Source organism: Triticum aestivum, chromosome 4D (assembly GCF_018294505.1).
Source record: "Triticum aestivum cultivar Chinese Spring chromosome 4D, IWGSC CS RefSeq v2.1, whole genome shotgun sequence".
Taxonomy (NCBI): domain Eukaryota; kingdom Viridiplantae; phylum Streptophyta; class Magnoliopsida; order Poales; family Poaceae; genus Triticum; species Triticum aestivum.
In genome coordinates, this window is record NC_057805.1 from 465,913,715 (window position 1) to 465,927,957 (window position 14,243).

The following is a 14,243-nucleotide window of genomic DNA, read 5'->3' on the forward strand; positions in this document are numbered from 1 at the left end:
CGCAACAAGATAAGAGATGGTATTTGGAGGAAAGTGGTGGATCTGGGCACCGTAGTAGTTCAAAAAACCCCGGAAGAATGGATGAGGAGGCAAAGAGAAACCTCGGTCGACATGGGTGTCCAGGAGGACATGCTCACCCTCGCGCGGCTGGGGCTTGATCTCTCCTTCCGGCAATCTCCAGGACCCATGCGCAATCAGGCCATCGGCGGCGAGGTCCTATAGGTCTTCCTCCACGACGGTGGAGCGGATCCAATCCCCCTGGATCCTACCAGGAGGCGGACCGGACCGCGACGTCGACCCCTTCGCCGCCTTCTTGCCTTTCGTCGTCGCCTTCTTTGCGTGCTCTAGAGCAGCGGTCTTGTCCTTCACCATAGCTGTGGAGCTCGAGAGGAAGGCGCGGCGGAATGCAGCATTGGGGAAGACGGGGCGGAGAAGCAGAGAGAAAGGGGACGAATGGAGGGCACAGTACCATGCCTCAGCGGCAGCGCCTTTTATGGCCACATTTCTGAGTGGCTGACTTGTGGGCCCATGCAATCCTGGTGCATCCTGCAACAGCTGCATGCCCGATACGTGGCAAAAAAGGTGGCGTGAAGATCGAGGAGTCCCTATCCGTCCGCTCCGCAAACCGCGTCGCTCCCCGTCTCGCGCGCTTCCCCGAAATTTCGAATCCCGTGAGATCTGGACCCTGCAAAGCAGACGGTCGTGTCAGAGATTTTCAAATCCAATCTACTTGAAGACATACGGCACAGTTCACTCGGCGCGACTTTAATTCACTCGGTGGTTCCATAAGCCAGAATCGATCAAGGCGAATGACGAAGGGTTAAAGTACCAGTATGCTTTCAAGACTTAGGAAAAATGCCTCCGAAGCATTGAATCAGGTCGGAATCAATTTCAATCCTTCTTCACTCGGTCCTCAATCCATTTGGGGGCTAATGACGAGGACATGTACCTAGGGTAGGGTCTTAGACCTGAACTAGACACCCTACCCAAGGACACTACCTTAGAGTCCAAGGCCTACAAGGTTAAACAAAGATACCGACTGAAATCACCCTGAAGTGCGACTCACTCGATGGAAGATTCCACTCGGATATCCCAATTCCACTCAACCGCGATAACTTCACTCAACCATACAAAAATCCACTCAGAGTACAGAAGGCCTAAAGTCACCCCAGGAGGGCAACGATCAGGCGTTCACTCTGTCGTCATAAAAGATCATTTATAGCAGGCGTTACTAGTAACGTTCTAGTCTTAATTCACATTGAACCCCTGTGTAACTGAGGGCTGCGAGGGGCCTGGCGCACTCTATATAAGCCACCCCTCCCCTCTGGCACAAGGGTTCGGACCCCCTGTAACTATTTCACACATCCAGTCGACAAGTCTCCGCGGCACCGAGACGTAGGGCTGTTAGAGCAACTCGAGCAGACCCCGCATCTGCCCCCGACCCGCAAAATAACCGCCAAAATGCGGGTAGGGGCGGAAAAACCTGCCCGATCATACCCCGCATCCCGCCCCAGCCCGTAAAAATTTTGAGGGGCGCGGCAAAATCCCGACCCCAACCCGGGAATACGCGGGTTTCCCCCTCGCGGTTGCGGTGCCCTACATCACAGAGAAGTAGTTGGCGGGAGGGACATATTAGCCCGCGCGCCTTTCCCCCCTCCTTCCGCCGCCGACCGCCCTTGCTTCCACCCGTCCGCCGCCGGCGATTCCGGCCAAATCTGCGGGTGGAATCGCGCCGCGGGGCCGCCCCACACCCTCCCGCGTCGAGACGCTGCACCGACCCCCTGGATCCGGCGAGAAGAGCCGTCCCTCGTCGCTGCCGCCGCCGGGGATCGACCACCGTTGAGCCCGCCCCCGTCTTCGCCGCCCGGGATCACCCGCCGCATCCGCCATCGGTTAGTGCGAATTTTTGTGATTTTTGCGATCAGAGCGGTATAGTTGATTGACGCGTCGGTGCGCATGTAGATGGAGTTGAGCCCGTGCGAGAAGTTCTTGCTCTCCGATTCGGACGACTCGGATGTTGAGACCATGCTTGCGAACTTTCGGCAGCAGACCTTAGTCATGGCACTTGCCGTGAAGGAGCACGAAGACGAGAACCGGAAGAGGAGGCGAGGATCGACCGTCGGGCGTCATTGCATTCCTCGGAATCGTCATTTGTCAAGAGCATCAAAGAACCTAAAACTAAAAAACAATGTGAATTTGCAAGGGTGCAAGAGGCAGCCCGAAAAGACATTGAAAGAGCATTCGGTGTTTTGCAATCTAGGTTTGCCATTGTCCGTGGTCCTGCTCGTTTTTGGGATAAGAAAACCTTGAAAAATATCAAGACATGTTGTGTTATCCTGCATAATATGATTCTTAAAGGTGAGAGAAGAATGAACTTGGAATTCTTCTACGACAATGTGGGTAGCCGTGTCAAACCAGCTAGAGACCCTAACCGCATTAGAGCTTTTCTTCAGACATACAAAGAGATTGAAAATGCAAACACACACTTTCAACTTCAGGAGGATCTCATTGAGCACCATTGGCAAAGGGCTGGATAGTGACCAATTTTTTGTATTCATTTGTATTTGTATTCATGACAAGTTTTGTATCGCATTATTTAAGTTTGCTACGGTGATTTGAATAATTATTTGTAATGTGGATGATTATTGTATTGTGTTTGATTTGAATAATTTAGTTTTGCTTTCGATTGTTGTATTATGTTGGATTTCATATTTGCGGGCCGATGAAATGTGGGATGCGGCGGCGCAAAGGGCAGACCCCGCAAAGCCGACCCGTAAAAAAGCATATTCCGCGAATATACTTGTATACGGGTCTGTTTGACGGGTCTGCATCTGTAGCCGTCTGCGACGGCCCGCAAAGGCCATTTTTGCGCGAACTGCAGACGTGTTTTGCGGGCCGGCGGGATGCGGGGTCTGCTAGAGTTGCTCTTACCTCCTCCGAGAGGGGGCGGAACTCGTAAAACTTGTGTGCACAACCTCACCGTAGCTAGGACACTGTCTCCTCCTATGTACCCTCTATTTTTACTGTCAGACTCATTCCCACGACAGCCGTCACCCTCTCTCCCTATTACAATGTCGGTGTGGCCGTACACTCACTTCTTGCCGGAACGTGGTTTGCACTTTGCACCCGGGCCTGGAGGTGCTTTTCTCATGGGCGCACGGCGTGCGTGGCCGCGTGCCCAGCCAGGCCGGCCGATTGGGTCGGTGATGCGCGCTGTCTGTCCCCCGGCCGCGGCCGCAACGTGCTTGGCACGGCGCATGGGATGGGAACGGGAAGGAAGGACAAGGAACAAAAATCCTACACTTACGGACTACTCGCTACGGACTGCTCGTACGGACATACGTGTCCTCTTTACGCTAAACTCTCCCGCCCCTGATTTCCGCTGGGGGCCCCAACGTGACCCAGTAGTATAAGGCCACCATCAGCCCGTAACAATAATTCGTAAGATTCATCCCGTAACTGTAGCAAAGCTCGGAAGGAACCGGTTGCTTGTACTTGAAAAGCTCCCTTTCTTTCGCCTTTCCGGACGACGATTCCGCCACGTTTTAGTTCGTTCCCACCACAACGGATCTGATCGAGGGGACTTTGCTGTCCTGGACGAGTAATCTTTTCTTTTTAATAGGGAATAGGGAATCTAGTGGTGCTGGTAATGGCAAGCTGGGGCTGTTTGCCCACTTTGCTCCCCCCTGAGATCGTGTTTAGGCAGACAAACAAAAGCTACTAATAGCACCGCCCACAGGCTTTAAGCACACCATGTGTTATTTAGGAGCTTAAAACGTGAAACTAGTTAACTAGACATACTGGCCTTTCAAAGCACGTTGCCCTGCGCTAATGATGGACAAATCTCCGAGCAAATCTTTGAGGCAGCAAAGCATTCCGCCATGTTTGTGTGCGACACAACAAGTCAAAGACCGAGCGACGCCGCCGGCCTAGCTAGCGAGATAGGCTAAACGAGTAGTATAACCATATGTAATCTGGTAAGATTCTCCCCTTGCAAAAGAAAAGAAGCATCGTGCTGGATCACGGTTTCAAAAGGGCTTGTGGGATCCGCTCTGTTCGTCCGCGGCGGAAGGAAGGAAGGACGCGTGCTCCCAAGTTCCATTTTGTTTCCGCGCAGCACGGGTACGTACTACGCGTGGCCGCCGCCAGCATCCGGCGTCGCCCGGTGCCGTCTCCGTCGGACCAAGCAACAGGAGAATGAAAAGAGACCGATAGACAAAACAAAGACTCAGACTGCTGCAACTAGTCCGCGATGCAAGGCTCGGAGACAACGTGTGCCTTCTGCTCAGGCTGCACGATGACTGCTTGGTGAAACTCCTCTGTCCCGGAGAGCAGTAGGGGTGGGAGTAGATGGCACACCTGTACCAACCAAACCAAACTGGCCCGTTGAGCTGCTGTAGGAGCATGTGCGAGCTGGCCACTTCGGGGTGCAGTGCGCTTTCCCTTTCCTCCAAGAACCCAAGGCTCCGTCGGGAGAAGCAAACTCCATCTACCACGTGTTTTCTTCAGTTGACGGACTTGGTCCGCGGGCACGCTGTTTCAACCCTCCTCCACAGCTCATGGATTTTTAGAACCCTAGCAATTTTCACCGCCTTTTTTTTGCTCCGCAACCGCTCTCATGGGAGGGGAGTTTCAGCCCGGCCTCTTCCTCCTATGCGCTTCCTGGTCAATGACGCGGTCATTCGTACGGCCGCCGTTTCCGCCCCTGCCAATGTCGTAGCCGCACATCCACGGAGAAGAGAGTTAATTAATGAACACCACCCTCTCTCTCCCATTACAATGTCGGTGTGACCGTACCCTCACCATGAACCTTTCTCTCACAAGACCGAAATGGACTGCGTCGAGAGAGAGTTCTGGGAGAGGGTGTGGGAGTTCTCGGAGTGGGTCGAAGGAAATGCACGTCTTAAGGTTGAATCCGTCATTGCCCGTGTCAGCCTTGTCGCCGCCCTCGAGTACTTTGACCACATTTCAATTGCCCCCGTTGCAAAAATGGTTGTCGTACTCACGCCTAAATTAGAACGTGCTACACAACAACAAAATATACGCACACCATCATCCGAAGATCATTATGGGCTTACAGGTCACGATCATCTCATCAATCCATGGAGCGGAAGTAGACGAAGGAGAGCTGTTGTAGAGCGATGTTTTCCGCATCTAGGTTATACCTCTCAGGCACGAGAATTTCTTCAGGAAAATCCGTCGATCTAGAGTTGAAGTAGGCGACTCCTCCGAGGTATCCGCGTGTACCGATCTACAACATCACATTTTTATCAGTGAACCAGAACATAGTGCATAGGTACTCTTCACTCCTTAATAGCTTCGCGCAACTGGTTTTCTCTCTCACTTGACCGTCTCTTCTTATGCAATGTTTTTATGACGTCAGTTAGCATCACAATTCCACCAAAAATAGGGCTTTTATTATCAATGCTTAAAATATCTTAATTATCTGGGATCCTAGAAAAAAAGCAAAAAAAAGCCCGAAAAAGCGGTAAAATACAGAATTTCTATTACTACAACGCAAAACACAAGGTAAAAACTAAAAAGTGATGCAAAATGCACTCATCAGTATGGCCAACCTTCAGTCACCGATGTGGTTGTAAATGATGCACCATAAGAGGGTTAAATGTAAGGGCATCTACAGTCAAGCGCACCCCCCCCCCCCACACACACACACATGCGAAGGCGGACGGTCTGGTCACTGACCGGCCAAAAATAGTTGACCCAGTTGGTATCATCAAACCAGTCCCAAACGCTGGACTGACAGCCACCCATCACATCCAACACAAACTCGGTCGGATATGGGGAGGCCCGGCATGCCCGTGCGTGTCCCATGTCAGACCCGACCCTCACTGGCCCACCCTGATCGCATATATATTCGTCCTCATCCGCTCCCTGAATCAAACCCTAACCACTTTGCTCCACTCCACTCAACTACTCTCCGCCCCAATGCTCCCTTCCGGCGATCTTTAGACTTCTCTAGCATGTCAGGCAGCGGATCCGACTTCGACCAGTCCGGACCCGTTGACTGCGGCGTATGGGCCCGGCCGAATATGGATTCGATCCGGCGGGAATCCATTGTGTCGGCGCAATGGATGCTCGAATTCGTCATCGGAGGAAGCTCAAGGTCCGTCTGTCGTCCCATCTGTGATGCGGCACAGTACGAGGGGGTATAGGGACCGGTGTGCCCGCCATAAGTAGAGTGCACAGGAGATCGAGGCCCGCCTTGCTGCCGACATGCTGAGGTGACGGATGTGGAGGCGCGCGCTGCCTTGGAGGAGGAATTCGTCCGTGCCCGCATCGTATGGAAGCGGCAGAGGAGGAACACAACGCCCTCTATCGAGAGCAAAGTCGGGCTGTTCGTGACATGGCCTGACTGCCCTCCAAAGATAAGAAGGAGGACAATGACGGGTCGGACAACTCCAACCATGAGCATATCCGGCTTGATCCATTTTGCGTCTTCGAGCGCTACTTCCTTGACAAAGACGATAAGGGAAAGGACAGTCGTGGATGATCTTTGTCCATAACTAGTACATAGGTAGAACATGCCACTTTTTGATAGTCTGATGCCATGTATTGATGTAGTAGCCGGACGCTTTGCGTTGAATCGTAGAGATAGTTTACGGTGCACGTGATTGTACGGATTTGAGTTTTGCTAAATGAGGTATCCGATTATGCAATTTTTTAAAGGCCTGACCGGTCATTGTTTGCGGACCCTTGAAGGGCTGGATTTGGTATGCTCCAAAGGAGCCCGCAATGTGTAACGCCGCAGTATTATATCCACCAATCGACGGTCATCTTCCTGTATCCGTCGGGGCGGTGCCGGAGATGGAGAGTGACGATGATTGCATGTTGTTGACCATGTCTTTGAAGTTCTCCCACACTGGCACACTTCTAATGGCTACTCGCCATCGGAAGGTTGGACCTGGACACGAGCAAGGCAATCGGTGTTTGGTGTCACTGGTTGGCGAGGAGCGTGAGGAGGAGGAGGAGAAGGAGCCAGTAAACTGGGGCTGCTTCCCCACTTTGATCCCCCAGAGATCATGTTAAAATTTAAAAGCTTTGGACAAAAGCTACTAGCATCAGCAGAAAGCGTCAAAATACATACTCCCTCCGTCCCACAACATAAGGGCATTTTTATTAAAAAAGAAATGTAGATCAAAATAGGTCGGACAAAAAAGCCATAGGTTTTAAGCACACCATAGTTATAGCACCTTAAAATGTCAAACCAGACCATAAAATGTCAAACCAGTTAACCAGAAGACAAGCTGGCATGTCAAAGCACGTTGCCCTGTGCCAATGATGGACAAATCCTGAAGCGTCCCAGCATGTCTGTGTGCGACACAACAAGTCAAAGACCGAGCGACGCAGCCGGCCGAAACGATAGTTGTCGACGTGACAAGATTCTCTCCCCCTCCTACAGTTTCCAAAGGCATCTTCCATGAGGCACGCAGGGAGCAAAGCCCATTCGTTAGCGGAAGCGTGTTCCAAAGTTCCACTTCGTTTCCGCGCAGCACATGTCACCGGGATTCAGTGTCGCCCGGTGCCGTCTCCTTTAGACCAAGTCCGACGCAGCCCGAGTTGATCGGGGGACAAAACAAAGACTTGTTACAACTGGTGGTGGCTGCTGGGCCGCAACTAGTCCGCGATGCGATGCAACGGAAGCACGATTGGTTCAGAGACAGCGTGTGCCTTTTGTTCAGGCTGCACGATGGCTTGGTGAACCTCCGCTGTCCGGCTGTCCCGGAGTAGGAGTAGGAGGAGTATCAACCAGGCAACCAAACTATTCAGCTGAACTGCAACTAAAGGAGCATATGCGAGCTGGGCTCTTCGAGGTGCACTGCTTTACCTTTCGTCCAAGAATCCAACACCCGACCTCCGGAAGCAACTCCACTCGAGCACGTGTTTCCAGTCGACGCCTTCTACCATGTGCTCAAATTCTTCACTCTCGTCTCGTCTTCTTCTGTCCTTTCCTTTTACTTTTCTCGTTTTTCTTTTTTATTTGGAACGGTTTTGTTCGGTTTTTATTCTTTATTCTTTTGCTCATTTCAAAGAACTTTTTTCAAATTCGATGAACTTTTTTCAAATCCGACGAACTTTTTTTTTTCAAAATCAAAGTATTTTTTCGTATTTGATGAGCTAATTTAAAAATGAATAAAACTTCTGTTCGGTAATATGGCAGTACCAGGATTCGAACTATTCACAGAACCAACAATAACCAGGCGACATAACCACCAGAGCTTGTCCACTCACTAATAGGAACGAGAGCTATTTGACCTTCTTGTAGAGATATATTATATGCCCAATATTAATTTCTTAAAAAGAAATTCACCAAAAATAGTTAAAAACTACAAATTTTGAAAGAAGTTCAAAACTTAGAAAAGGTTCGTGAAAAATGGAAACAATTCTTCGATTAAAAAAAGTTCATCCATTTCAAAAAGTTCATGGAATTTTTAAAAAACTTCAATCTTTTAAAAAAAGTTCATTGATTTGGAAAAAACTTCATCAATTTTGACAAAAGTTTATGAATTCGAAAAAAGCATCAATTTTAAAAAATAGTTTACGAATTTGAAAAAAGGTCATCGGTTTTGAAAAAAGTTCATGAATTTTGAGAAAAAAAGTTCATCAATTAGAAAATAATATAATCGATTTCCAGAAACTTCAGCAATTTTGGGGAAAAAGTTCACCAATTTGAAAAAAAAGTTCACAGATTTTGAAAAAACAAAACCGTAAAAATTGAAAAGAGTTCGTGGATTTTAAAAAACTTCACAAATTTGAAAAAAGTCCACGGTTTTGCAAAAAAGGTTCGCGGACTTGCATAAAAAGTTTCCATTTGAAAAGGTTCACGCATTTAAAAAAGGAATTAGAAAAAAAAGAAAAGAACGAACCGTGAACAGAAGTTAGGATTTGGCGAACAGAAAAGGATATAGAAATATATATATATATATATATATATATATATATATATATATATATATATATACATATATATATATATATATATATATATATATGGTTAATTGAGTTTAACTGGGAGATTGTTATCCCGGGTTCGAATCTCCTTCGCGTACTGGTTTTTTGCTATTTTTACAGAAAAATAAAAAAGCTAAACGGGCCGGCCCAGAGGAGAGTGAGTGTGAGCGCCCATCTGCGGAAAACAAAAAAATGGCGCCTTGAGCGCCGAATAGGTAATGCGCCGGTTTTAGGCCATTTGGCAAACAGGGGGAGCAATTAGTTGGCGAGCGCTCCTTCGGGAGCCTCCCAATGATTAGCGCCACTTGGCGCACTCTTAAGCCGCCGCCACGTGTCCCGCTTTGGGCGCTTCCTTCGGATTTTTATTTTTTCGCACGCCTTTTCTTCTTTTTAATGGTTTTTTTCCTGATTTATTTTTCATTTTTTGGTTTTCCATCGGTCTTCCTTAGCTTTTGGACCAAAAAAAATTCTTTCGTGAAAAACATGTTTTTTTCGTCCGCCAAAGGCATGTTTTTGCTTCCGTGAGAGGCACGGGTGTGCTTTTGCGAGAGGCACGGCCGTGCCTCTCAAAAAAAGGGGAAAACATGTTTTCTGTTTTTTTTCCGCGAGAGGCACGTTTTTGCTTTCGCGAGAGGCACGGCCGTGCCTCCCAATGATTAGCACCACTTGGCACACTCTTAAGCCGCCGCCACGTGTCCCGCTTTGGGCGCTTCCTTCGGATTTTTATTTTTTCGCACGCCTTTTCTTCTTTTAATGGTTTTTTTCCTGATTTATTTTTCATTTTTTGGTTTTCCATCGGTCTTCCTTAGCTTTTGGACCAAAAAAAATTCTTTCGTGAAAAACATGTTTTTTTTTCGTCCGCCAAAGGCATGTTTTTGCTTCCGTGAGAGGCACGGGTGTGCTTTTGCGAGAGGCACGGCCGTGCCTCTCAAAAAAAGGGGAAAACATGTTTTTTGTTTTTTTTCCGCGAGAGGCACGTTTTTGCTTTCGCGATAGGCACGGCCGTGCCTCCCAATGATTAGCGCCACTTGGCGCACTCTTAAGCCGCCGCCACGTGTCCCGCTTTGGGCGCTTCCTTCGGATTTTTATTTTTTCGCACGCCTTTTCTTCTTTTTAATGGTTTTTTTTCCTGATTTATTTTTCATTTTTTGGTTTTCCATCGGTCTTCCTTAGCTTTTGGACCAAAAAAAATTCTTTCATGAAAAACATGTTTTTTTTCGTCCGCCAAAGGCATGTTTTTGCTTCCGTGAGAGGCACGGGTGTGCTTTTGCGAGAGGCACGGCCGTGCCTCTCAAAAAAAGGGGAAAACATGTTTTCTGTTTTTTTTCCGCGAGAGGCACGTTTTTGCTTTCGCGAGAGGCACGGCCGTGCCTCCCAATGATTAGCGCCACTTGGCGCACTCTTAAGCCGCCGCCACGTGTCCCGCTTTGGGCGCTTCCTTCGGATTTTTATTTTTTCGCACGCCTTTTCTTCTTTTTAATGGTTTTTTTCCTGATTTATTTTTCATTTTTAGGTTTTCCATCGGTCTTCCTTAGCTTTTGGACCAAAAAAAATTCTTTCGTGAAAAACATGTTTTTTTTCGTCCGCCAAAGGCATGTTTTTGCTTCCGTGAGAGGCACGGGTGTGCTTTTGCGAGAGGCACGGCCGTGCCTCTCAAAAAAAGGGGAAAACATGTTTTCTGTTTTTTTTCCGCGAGAGGCACGTTTTTGCTTTCGCGAGAGGCACGGCCGTGCCTCCCAATGATTAGCGCCACTTGGCGCACTCTTAAGCCGCCGCCACGTGTCCCGCTTTGGGCGCTTCCTTCGGATTTTTATTTTTTCGCACGCCTTTTCTTCTTTTTAATGGTTTTTTTCCTGATTTATTTTTCATTTTTTGGTTTTCCATCGGTCTTCCTTAGCTTTTGGACCAAAAAAAATTCTTTCGTGAAAAACATGTTTTTTTTCGTCCGCCAAAGGCATGTTTTTGCTTCCGTGAGAGGCACGGGTGTGCTTTTGCGAGAGGCACGGCCGTGCCTCTCAAAAAAGGGGAAAACATGTTTTCTGTTTTTTTTCCGCGAGAGGCACGTTTTTGCTTTCGCGAGAGGCACGGCCGTGCCTCCCGGAAACGAAAATACGAGTTTTCTGTTTATTTTCTTTCACGATAGGCACGTTTTTGCTTCCGCGAGAGGCATGTTTTTGCTTCCGTGAAAGGCTCAGTTGTTGCTTTCACGAGAGGCACGGCCGTGCCTCTCGGAAACGAAAATAAAACGTGTTTTCTATTTTTTTTCTTCTTCCGCGAGAGACATGTTTTTGCTTCCGCGAGAGACACGGTTGTGCTTCCGCGAGAGGCACGGTCGTGCCTCTTGTAAACAGAAAAAAACAGGTTTTCTGTTTTTTCCCTTCCGCAAGAGGCACGGTTGTGCTTTCGCTAGAGGCACGTCCGTGCCTCTTTCAGAAAGGAAAAAAATGTGCTTCTGGTTATTTTTTGTCCGGTTTATTTCAGGAAAAAAATCGTCGAAACCTATCAACATTGGATCTAGTTTTAAAGATCTCGACGCGAGGAATCCAACGGTGAAAACGGTTCAAAATTTGGACGCGCGGTTTATGAGATAAAATGTTTTTAATAAATGAATGCACGAATAAAAGGGAAAACTCTCAGGTTACAACAAGTGGCGTGCATGCAGTGCACCACTTGTCGCAACATGAGGAGGTGGGAGTGATATTTGAAATGAGTACTTCTTAATTAGTGATTTCGGGCAAACTGGTGCACATTCCCTCCAATTCAGTAGTTTCTATATGGGCCGGCCCAAGTAGTATATTTTATGGGCATTTTTACTTTCTATTTTCCAGTCATGGTTTTCGCTTATTTTTTTCAGTTTCCTTTTTTATAAAATGCACGTAATTTTTTCAAAACATGTCAACTTTTCTTCAAACTGAAGAACCTTTTTTTGAATCTGCGATTTTTTTTCTAAAATCTGTGATTATCTTTTTCCAAATTCATGATTTTTTTACAAAATCGATGAACCTTTTCCGCATCCATGAACTTTTTGAAACACATTAATTTTTCTTAAAATCCGCAAACTTTCTATTGAATTCACGTTTTTTCCCAAAAATCTATGTATTTTTTCCACAGCCGTAGTTTTTTTCAAAATACATGAAAATATTAAAATTCGTGATTTTTTGAAGCTCGATGAACCTTTTCCAAATCGGCGAACTTTTCTTCAAAATTCATGATTTTTTTAACTCGGCGATTTTTTCCAGAATCGATGAACTTTTTTCAAATCAATGAACTTTTTTTTCAAATCCCGAGGATAATCATCAGGAGTATTAATAGTGGAGGGATGAGCACAAGGAGGAGCCGAGGTCTCACTTTCAGGTCGCCTTCTTAATGCAATTTTCAGCAATGCAATCTCCCCATGCAGGAGTGAAAGCAAATATGATTGCATACTTTTCTTGGATTTTGATGTAATTGAACCATTTCTTGGCCCAATACCTAGTGATCCTAGTCTAGTGTTTCGCTGGACAGTTGTTTCTCCTCGAGGAGATGTGCGATAACCACTGGGATCAAACATTTCAGCAGTGATATATTTTTCTCGGTTGAGACCACCTTTTCCCGGTTGGCCTTCGGAAGCCATTTCCAGATCTTCAGTAGCAGCAACTTCTTTAGACTGAGCAACCGATGATGGAATTGCTTTCTCAATGTATTCTACCGGCTTCTTCTTCGAAGCCTTTAAAGCCTTAGATGACTTGCCATCCTCTTCTGACCCTTGTGTTTGTCAGGTGTGATTTGTGGCAAGGGTTCTTGGGACTTTGTATCACTACCAGCGCGATCACCTGAACCAGACGCCATGAGCTCCTACGAAGAGAATTAAGATACAAGGCAGGGTCATGATTATGCACATACATTTTTGAAGAGAAAACATTTTCTGAGAGAATTGACTAGGACTTCGAGAACCATCCTAGACGAGTATTATCATCGAAAGATTTCATGATAGTAAGTTTTGAGAGAAATCTACTAAAATGAGGTTTATCTAAACTTGGTCGGAGACAAAACACAAAGTCTAGATCTTGAAGGATACGCGTGACGAAAATCTACAAACCGCGCTCAGTAAAATATACAGACTCATAAAGATCTACCGGAGCAGTAAAAATACCGAAAAAGGGGAGAGCCCGATTAGCGAGAACGTCCGGCAACGCCATCCGAGCACCATCTGGGCCTGCGCATGTCCAAAGGTCGAGCAAACATGCCAAAACACTCCATCTTGATAGACTGCATCGTCCAAATGAAGTGGTATGATAATGTGTAAATGATATAAATTTCTGGTAAAGTGGTATGGTAGTTCATGGAGGCAGATCAGATTTCATCTTTTCTCATTGGTATTGTTGACTTCACAAAGTTGGTCTTGAAAGCCCAGGAAGATATTCCAAAGCATCCGGTCCGGCTAGGCCATTGGATCAGAGTATCTAGCGAACCCAAACACAACGACAAACCAGTATGTATCTCCATTACGTTGAGCAGGAGAATGTCAAAGATGATCTCAGACATTTCATGCCACGCGATCATGTACTGGAGGAGACTTTTGAGTACCCCAATTGTTGTATTGTATGTATCTTGTAAGAAGAAAGCAAATTTGTACCTTTTTTGGCATGGTAGCTTCGAATCTTGTTGAGTTGCAGATTATAACTCTAAAACGGCCCCTTTCCACTTGCTATCTAGGCCTAAAAGATTGAGATGGATCATTGCAGAACGTTATCAGCTTCCAAGAAGAACCCCCTATCCTACTTGGTGCCAGGTGGCAATGATTTTCAGTCACCAGATCGTAATCCAATCTCTCTGGCGGCAACATCTCAGCCGTCTAGTGGTGCGAGAATTTTGGGAGAAGACGTGAATGGTGACCATACGTTCTATAGAGATGTTAGATGAGGGGACAATGCACACGTTGGAGAAGAGGATAGCACACACGTCATCAACATGTGATTTATACGTGTCGTCGATTAAATGCTTTTGTTCATGCAACATGTTAAAATCATATACACAATTGCTTTCGAAATTGTGTGATAAAACATTTGATTTTGGAGGCAATCAAAGTGTTTTAATGAAGAAAACGTAAAAAAAACATGGAGGCTAAGATATGCCGACTCTGAGTTTGCACGTCGCCTGGCCAGCTGCTCTATATTCAACATGACGACTGCAAATATGTGACTCTGCTAGAGTTGCTATAAGTGGATAAAGTGCAACTATAATATGGTGATTTACTTTTATTGCATGTATATATTTGATACACATACTTTTAT